The following is a 9,154-nucleotide window of genomic DNA, read 5'->3' as shown; positions in this document are numbered from 1 at the left end:
AGAATGTACAAAGGCTGAAGTCTGAATGCTGATAGTGGTTGTTGGTCATTCTAACAAACCAGAGCAAAAATTTTTTTAAAAAGGTAGGTGGAGAAGAGACCCCAAAGCTTCAAGACATCATGTGCTGGCTCCTTAGCCACTAGAACAGAAAATAATGCATCTTCCAAAGACATGTTATGCTCATGTCACAGCCAAGGTGAAAGCCCAGAAGAGAAAATTAATTTAGAAGTTGAGTTGGTACAAAAAAAAATCATGGAATTATTATGCCATGATTTATTGTTTTTACTAATTCAGTTAACGTTTATTAATCAACTGCCATAAGTAGGTATTCTATATTAAATTCAGCAATTCAAATAAAGAGAAAAATTAAAATTATTTTAAAGACAAAGTCACATCATATACAAACATCCATACTTATGTGACGTGCTGAGCAACTGATGTCAACAAGCACTGTGTGTTATCGATAATCACTTTACAACTTAATTAACCCTAGAAAGGCAGGCACACTATTATATTATTATTTTATAGAGGAAGAAATAGAGCCTTGATGTGATTAAGGCATGTTCCTAAGGTCCAATTAACATAGCTGGAATTTTAAATTGGATAGGAAAATTCTAATATTCATATAATAATCTATTCTATGAGTATTAATATGTAAACCAAGTACAACCAATGTATTTCTAGCAAAGATTGGTTCTCTCTGAGAATCAAACAAACCAAAATCTGAGGCTGGAGCCCACAGTCCCTGAGGTCAGTGCCCTCCTGAGTTACTCCTGAGTATGTAAGAAGTTCATGAAAAGCTACTGCAGTCCACTGAACTGTCTGCGGTCTGCTGTCCAGGTAGTATCAGGTCTCTTTGAATTCACCAGTGTACCTCCTCTCGAGTATCTGCTGCAAGTCCCGCTGTGTGATTGTAGCCAGGGTACTCACAACAGAAAGCCAGGAGTGGGGTTGATGAGAGAGGGCAGGTGAAGGCAGCAGTGAGAGTCCTGTCAGTCGTGATGATACAGAATCCACTTTGTCTTTCAAAATTGAGATAAGCAATGCAATCCATGTGGTTTCCCTGTACCTTCAACAGATTGCATTTACAAAAACATAAACTGGTGTAGGATTTATTGATCTGCATTGACAATGAGCTGCACAAATTCATACAGGCAGTTTTCTCATTAGGAAGTCACTTAGAGGACCTATAAATTCAGGGCATTCATCATAAAGTTCACCTACAGTATTAAAATTAAAGAGGGAGAAAATATTGAAAATGTAATCAAGACTCCTTTTCTCTCTCCTTTGAACATTTACTTTTTAAAACATATCTTTGAGTCACTTTCCCTTATATCTGAGAGACAAACCTAGGAAGTGCCCTTTGAATTTCTTCCTCCGAAAAGCTATGGAAATCCACCCAATGGTTTTGGCCAGGAAAAAAACTAGTTCACTCTTAGAAACAACCACCAGCTGAACCTAGAGGAACCACTGCTTTGTCTTTGAGTCCTCTATGATCTCTCTGTCTGTGAAAGGAGGGCTCCAGGCAGTTATCATCAAAGGGGAAAGAGTTGGAGGGCATCGAAGACTTTATATGGAAAGTTATACCCATCACCTTCTCCTCTAGCTTCTAAAATATAAACTCTCTTTTCGACCAAGTACATGAGCCTCATCACCCACAACCTGACCTCTGCCAGAGCCCTTAGAATAGTTGGGAAGATTTTCCAACTTCCTAATGCCTTCTCTAGTTATTGAACCACAGGTCCAAACTCACCACCTGAAGGCTCAATCCAGCAGCCATACAGTTCTGCTGCTAAACCTTTAATGATGTGATCACAGTGTTTATGAAGGTTCATACCAGGAAGATGATCCAGTTGGCATCTTGCTGAGTTTATCAGAGGAAAGGCAGGGCTTCCTCACTGCAATTACCAGCCTTCCATTCACGTGTTGAATGTAATGTGCCCTTAACTTCTTAGGCTTCAGACATAAATATTGGTAAAATGTGGTTAATAAGAGAGCTCGCCACACAAAGTTGATTGTTAAATGATGTGCATATCAGCACCTTTCATAATTTTGTTTACATATAAGTTATTTGGTGTGTGTGTGCATTTGTAAGTCAGAAGACAACATTGAAGGATGGGGTTCTCCTTTAAGCACATGGGTTCCATAGACTGAATTCAGGTTGACCAGCCTGATGGCAAACACCTTTACCCACTAAGCCATCCCTTCTCCCTGAATATGCAAATGTGCGGCCACTCCTGGCTCAACAAATGAAATTTCTTGGATGAATTGTACCTACAAAAAATTACTGTGTAGCATATGAATGAAAATGTCATAATGGAACTCATTACTTTGTGTGATAACATAAAAAATTAATCTAAAAAAGCTTGTGTAGGACATTGGATATTAATCATTTGATGACTACATTTTTGTTAAGAAAAAAAAAAAGAAAGGAAACATTCTCCATCGTGAATTGTTACTTGCTTATCTTGGAGAGCTGTGTTATTTAGCTGGATTCCCAGATTATCTAGGCAGAAAGGAATCTCAGATCTAAATATCATGACACAATATATGTGATTGATGATGGCTGACATGTTTGTCTTACTTTCTTCCTTCCAGAATTTTGATATTTCCTTGCAAAGTGCAACAAATTCATTTTGGGCTGAGTCTCATCAACTCCCAGTTTCTCACCGTCATGGAGCCTGTCATTCTGGTCTGTATTTCCATAATGAGCATTGTACATAAAGCAATTATTCCTAAATAATTACTAACTTTTATTTGAATTTTTGAGGCAATTTAAGGGAACAAAAAAGATCCAGCCTAAATGTGATTAGAAACAACATCGTCTGCAATGTAATGACAGACACTCATGCCACCCACTAAATGGCATATCTTGAGTTTGTTTACCACAGTTAAAAGCATTTATGTCAATGTACAGTGGGCATCTGCTTAATATAGTAAGATAAATTAGTGAATGGACTTCATTTATTATCTTTCTTTGCGTACATCTAGCATGGAGATGGACTTTTATAGTACAGATAATGAAAAATATAAATGAAAAATTATCATACTAGATGGTCACGAAAGTCCTCAGAATGAAATAAAGTCTGTGTTTCCCATGGATCATGTCACAGGTGCAATAGCTTGCTGGTTACAGTTAGACAAATGGTGGACAGACAGTCTTGGTTAACCTAAGAGAAAAAAACAAAGAAGGTTGGGGAGATGGGCTCAGGAAGCCTTCACTAACCACATTTATGTAGCCAACTTTTGCCAAACCAGAGAGTAAGAGGTAATTAAAGTGTCTCTTATAAAAGTTGAATTGTGGTGAGGGAGGCAAAATACAAAAAAAAAAAGCACGATATGGGAGACAAGCTTAGATAAATACTATAGAGAAAACAGATGACAAAACCTGGTGACACTGACAAAGGACAAGAGGGCTTATGAAAAGTGGAAAGTGTCAGATATGAGTCTCAAAAGATCTCACTCCTCTCTGTGGTCTTTATTGAAGCTTCTTTTAAAAAACATAATCTTGATTATCTCACTGACTTATGATGATATTTTCCTATATTCACCATCCAAATCTCCTGACTAGAGTGTAACATATTTTCTATCTTGGTCTCAAGTATAAAACATACTGTGTGTTGCATATTAGACCCTCAGTCATTTTTACTGGGTTAATTCTTTAAAAAATTTTTTTCCTTTAGCTGCAGGAGCACATAAAAAGGAAACATCATACTCCTACATGTGATGTGGTGTGTGTGTGTGTGTGTGTGTGTGTGTGTGTGTGTGTGTGTGTGTGTGTGTTTGAAATTAGGGGGAAGACAATTAGACATCCCATGCTTGGGAGTAGCAGTCCCAGTAACTGGAAGGTTTGGAGATGAAGGGTGGCATCAGTGTCACACCAGGATGTTTGGATGTCTTGTCTTATAAAGCATGCAAGCATATACCAAAGGTACTACCCAACCCATTAAGTTCTGGAATATGTAAATATCACTGTAGAAGGAGAGGAGTCTATGGATGGAAGGGCCATGCGGTGAGACAACAGAAAGATCAAATCAAAAGCGCCTGTTTTGGTTTGATTGAGGAGAGGAGGTTCTGATTGGGCCATGGCAGAGAATACATAAATTAAAGAAACAAAACTGATAGGATTAGGGAGGCAATTACATCTGAACCAATAGAAATGGTGGCTCCACAGGTGACAACTTGAAGGACTTCATTTTTTACAGGCCTTGTGAGAGCTTGGGATGTCTTAAGCAGACAGCTTGTGCGAAGAGCTATTCTGCCAACAAATATGGGGTCGTTTTTCTCTTAACCTATGCAAGTCTATACCAGAACCCATTCAGGGTTAGCAGCCATCATGAACTTAGATGCTTGGTTTAGCCGATTGATATGAAGACTTTCTATCTGGGCTGCAAGCCATTGAATAAAGCAGGCTAACTCGCAGCTTCACAAGGAGAGCTTGTCCGCACCGCAGTGACTTGCAACTGAATATTTTGCATAAAAATTCATGAGGTGCGGTATCCATTTCAGCTATGTTATAAAGTAGTAAAGGGGAGAGGGAGGGAGGAAACGAGAAAGTTCAGCTCTGCACTCAGATAGGGTTCATTTTGAGTGATGATTGCGAGCCATCCTTGGAAATTACAGATGCTACTTGGTTCACTATTATTTTGCAGCATCTCCAGTAATCTTCTGTGATCATTTATAACAGCATGTCTGATGACTTTCAAAACGTAACGGGAAAGGGTACTTCCGTGAAGCATGTCTACTCAAAGGAAAAATCAATCTTGGCTGCTGAGGGAGTGAACTCTGTACCACCACGATTAGACAGTTAGAGATTTCAACATATAAAAATAGGAATGGCAGGGGTCCAGTCTGCCAAGCTATATGTGTGTCTAATCTGTGTTCGAGTTTGCTTTAATGATTTAGGATTTCTCCTTTCATCCAAAGAAAATACAACATGTGTCAAGAATGCAAATTGGCACGCTCCAATAAAAATAATCATGAACTCAGTAATAACTACTAATGTTTACATACTGCCTTTACAGTTTTCTAAGTACTTGTCACACACCTGAGCTGCTAATCATCACAAATATCTCACACTTTCCAGCCTTCTTTTCTTTTCTGACAGTCATTTCTATTACCTGGAATGTTCTCTCTAAACATCTGTGTTTCCAGCCTTCAAGGACAAACTCAAAGCCTCCCTCTGTGTAAAAGGGCTGGTTATTTTAACTCTTGCAAGTAAGTGAGATATTATCACAGGTAAAGAACTCAGAAAGGCAGCGTGCTGTGGTAAGCCAGAAGACATGGATTCAAGTACTGGTTTCAGGGCTGATACAACTGAAGCCTGTCTTTTAAACTCAAAAGAAGAATGACATATTGTACTTTACATGGGTTTTATCTAGCTTTAAAGACATGCCATAACCTCTTGTATAATGCTAATGGATTATATAAACTCCATGCAAGTGTGTGAATATCTAAGAGGACTGTCATTAGAACTACATAATTTATATAAAACACTTTACTTAGTGTCTGGTATACAGTATATGCTCAATAAATAAAATTATCACAGATTTTTTTAAATTGATGATTCAATGGATGTGAATCAAATGCATGCAAGACACTGGATATAACACTTTATTCATCATCTGAATACTTTATTAAAATCATAAAGACATTGCTGTCATAGCATAGTGACTAAGAAGACCAGCTCAGTGACCAGGCCAATTAGAACTGAAGCCTGGTTCTATTCCTTGTACCTGTGTAAACAAATTACATATCTTTGACTGTATCCCAGTGTTTCTAACCCTACAAAAAAGAGTCTAACCATGGACCCTTAAGGGTTGCCATAAAGAATGAGTACATTAATCAATGGAAAGAGGACAAATTAGTATTTGACATACAGAAATACCCCAGGGTATGTTACACATTATTATAGCCTAGTAGATTTACTTCATAAATGGTTTTCTCACAGATCAAGAAAAATGTACTAAAGAATTAACTTAATTCACATTCTTTGAATCTACCTACTGCTTCTCATTTGCCCCTCTACTTTGATTCCTTTCATTTCCCTGTGCACTCCACACTCTTCCCATAGCCCTCATCCCAAGGCATCTGGTCCACCACTTGAGAGCGTGCAAAGCACCCCTAACATTTTATGAGCCTCCTACTCCCTGATTTCACCTGCTTCTGCTCTGTCTCCTTCACAGCTCATCTCATCTATTTTCTAGTCTATCGTGATGGTGTTGTCATGGAGATGGCTCGGATGAGATTATTCCACCCTCTCCAGTTACATCCAGGAACTATGCATTCTTGTTTGTAATAAGGGCAACGGATAGCTTATCAGTCTTACATCAAGCTGTCATATGACTTCAGCCTCAATGGAAGTTCTCTGGTTCCTTTTTTTTGCAATAAGAATGCTGCCTCCAGAGTTCTTCTGCATAGAAATTCTGAAATCGCCATGCTTAATTGCCTCCCTAGTCAAAACAATCTTTAGATTTCCCTATCTAAATCCAAGAGATTTCCTTTCCCTGGAACTCTACCCCCACCCACAGCTACTACCACCACCAAAGCTAACAGAGCCTAAATGTCTTTTCTACATTAAGTTCAGTTTTCTTCTCCTCCAGTAAGGCTCTCCAAGTAGGTTTGTTCATGTTACAAAGCAGTGCATTTGCAAACACTCAGCAAACATTAGTCTCTGAGAACACGTAGAGGTTCAAACCAGTCATATGGAATCACTGACTATTAAAATCATCAAAGTCAAAAAATGCCTATGGCATCATTAGCTGTGGCTTGTTCATCAATGCTAATTCATTGTGATTTAGATTCTTTCAAAAAAAGCAATGCAAATGTTTTAGTAAGTATCAGTAATATCACATCTGTACATCATATTCTGTATAATATTGATCTGTATGATCAGTGCTACAGATAAAAGAATTTTAAATAAAAACCATATTTCTGAACAATACCAAAAAATGGCTTTCCTGTCTAAAAGAAGGAAAAGGGAAGGAGGAAAAGAAGGGAGAAATTTGATGAACTGAGTTCATTATATAAGATAATGTTTCTAACATAATATAAGATATTAGGACTGGATCTAATAAGTGCATGACTTACCTCATTTAGACTTATAGCACTCATAAGTTACATAAAAATAAAATAAATACATAAAGGTAAACAATTTTCAAAGGATAAAGTTTATGAGCACAGAAACAATATGCATAGCAAGGTTTTAGACTCTATAATCTTGCAACAATGAAAAATAGAAAGGAAAAAAGCTTAAAAGAATATTGTCTTAACAACAAAAAATACTACTTCAAAATTGTTAATAAAAGTGGGGATTCTGTTCAGAAACTTAACAGAAGGAACAGAGATAAAGCTTAAATGTCTAGATAATAGGGAGGAAAAGAAAAAGCAAAAACAAAGATCAGCTAACCTCAAGTCTGGGATAAATATTGTGAATTCCACAGCTTTTAATTGAATGATGGGGAGACAGCTCATTGGTCTGTCTGCACATAATGACGTTGTGATCTAGGAAGTGGGAAAATGGTTAGACAATGGGTACAGTAGAGACAGCAAAAATGTTAACTCCCTAGAGAGATCAGGATATAGAGACAATTGATTTTAAGGACAGAACCCTGAAATGTCCCACTGACATGCTAGACACTATGTGGTACCCTGCACCAAGCTCAACTCCACTCCATCTGGAGCTCCCCAAAGAGAAGAGCCTGAAAAGGAGCAGACAGAGAGGTCAGGAGAAGATCAGGAGGCTATTAACCAAGAATTCAATAAGAAGTCCCAGGAAAGAATTTATGGTCAACCACATTGACTGACAGTCTACTCTTCTTGCCAGTAACTCATAAAAAAGGTGTGTTTAAGATATAATGTTCCAAAAAATATCACCACTGGAGACCATATTTGGGATATTAGACCTGTCCATCACAAGGTTTAAAGTAATTAAAATAAAATAGTAGTCTCTGAAATATTTCTGGGATGATTGGAGGGATATCAGGCATTGTTTGGATTGGGGACATTCTAGAAATTACCCAAATGTGGAATAGAACCACAGACAGAAGAAGTGGGGAAAGGGGAGTCTGAGAAAACCCAAAGTATGGCTTATCTCAAATAGCTTTTTAAGAGGACTGTGTGCATTACAACCGGAATTTAATCCATATGTTGCAGATTCCTTTACATTCCCCAAGACATCTGCACATGGAAACTCTTTGATGTCCAGGGATCTTTCTCAGTCTTTTTATGAGATGTGTTAAGCCAGACCACTACCAAATTGGAAATTGTGTTTTACCCAGAGTAAACAAGCTCGCACACCAGCCAACCAGAGTGTAGGTCAAAGAAGGAAAGCCATGACTCTCAGTAAACATGTCGAACATCAAAATGATTTCCTTCCTTGACTTATGTGATCCACATGTGAGAGGATAAGAATCGGTTAAGCACAAAACTGGACTAGAGAGCAAGCACCTAGTTGTGTGCCTAGTTGATAGATATGGATTGAGATAGAGAGTGTGGATGAAAACATATTTGGTAGAGAAACTCATGAAGTAATCACAGAGTAAATGACTTTTTAAAAATGTTTATCATTATCCTTGGGCTGACTTTTAACAAATGTAATTTCTTTTAAATATTAGACAATGCTCATCCTTGAAACACTTTTGTCTCTGAAGAAGCCCAGGGAAATGATAGGGACCTTTCCACCATGACAGTTGGAAGACAGAGGAGGCATTTTGTGAAATATATTTTACAAAGCAAGTTTTCCTGAAAGTATATTTAGCCTCTAGCGTTTTCATGGATTTTTGAAATAGCCAACAGGAACAGAAATCATTGGAGGAATAGAAATAGCAAGAAGAAATCTTTACTGTATAGATTGAACTTACGCAATTTCATTCAGAAGGATTAAAAACTGTGAAATCTTTATTGAGAATCTGCCTAGCAACTTCAGTTTCTCTACCACAACTGAACTGGAACTGCTGTAGTGGTAAAAGTGGTTCCACCCTCTATGGTATGAGTGGCAAGATGCTTTTTGTGCATTAAAATTTTGTTGTTTCTTTTCATTGATTTTTTTGGTTTTCTCTCTCATGGATCTCTTCTGGGATTTTCCATTTATGAAAAAGATGTGGTTAGTGTTGTTCTTAAATATGTTTAGATTTTTTTAGTATTGTCTAATTTA

General features: G+C 37.6%; 1 long non-coding RNA gene across 1 annotated transcript in view; it reads right to left on the bottom strand.

Moving 5' to 3' along the window:
- Nucleotides 1-259: 259 nt before the first annotated feature.
- The window catches only part of LOC148005791 (uncharacterized), a 60,994-nt gene continuing 52,099 nt past the window's right edge, over nucleotides 260-9,154 (bottom strand). The window contains exon 5 of the long non-coding RNA XR_015620212.1: nucleotides 260-3,170. This is a non-coding gene — a long non-coding RNA (uncharacterized LOC148005791). The remainder of the gene's footprint in view (nucleotides 3,171-9,154) is intronic.

The sequence above is a fragment of the Rattus norvegicus genome, chromosome 5, assembly GCF_021556685.1.
Source record: "Rattus norvegicus strain SHRSP/BbbUtx chromosome 5, alternate assembly SHRSP_T2T, whole genome shotgun sequence".
Classification (NCBI taxonomy): domain Eukaryota; kingdom Metazoa; phylum Chordata; class Mammalia; order Rodentia; family Muridae; genus Rattus; species Rattus norvegicus.
This window is presented reverse-complemented; position numbering and strand designations above follow the sequence as displayed.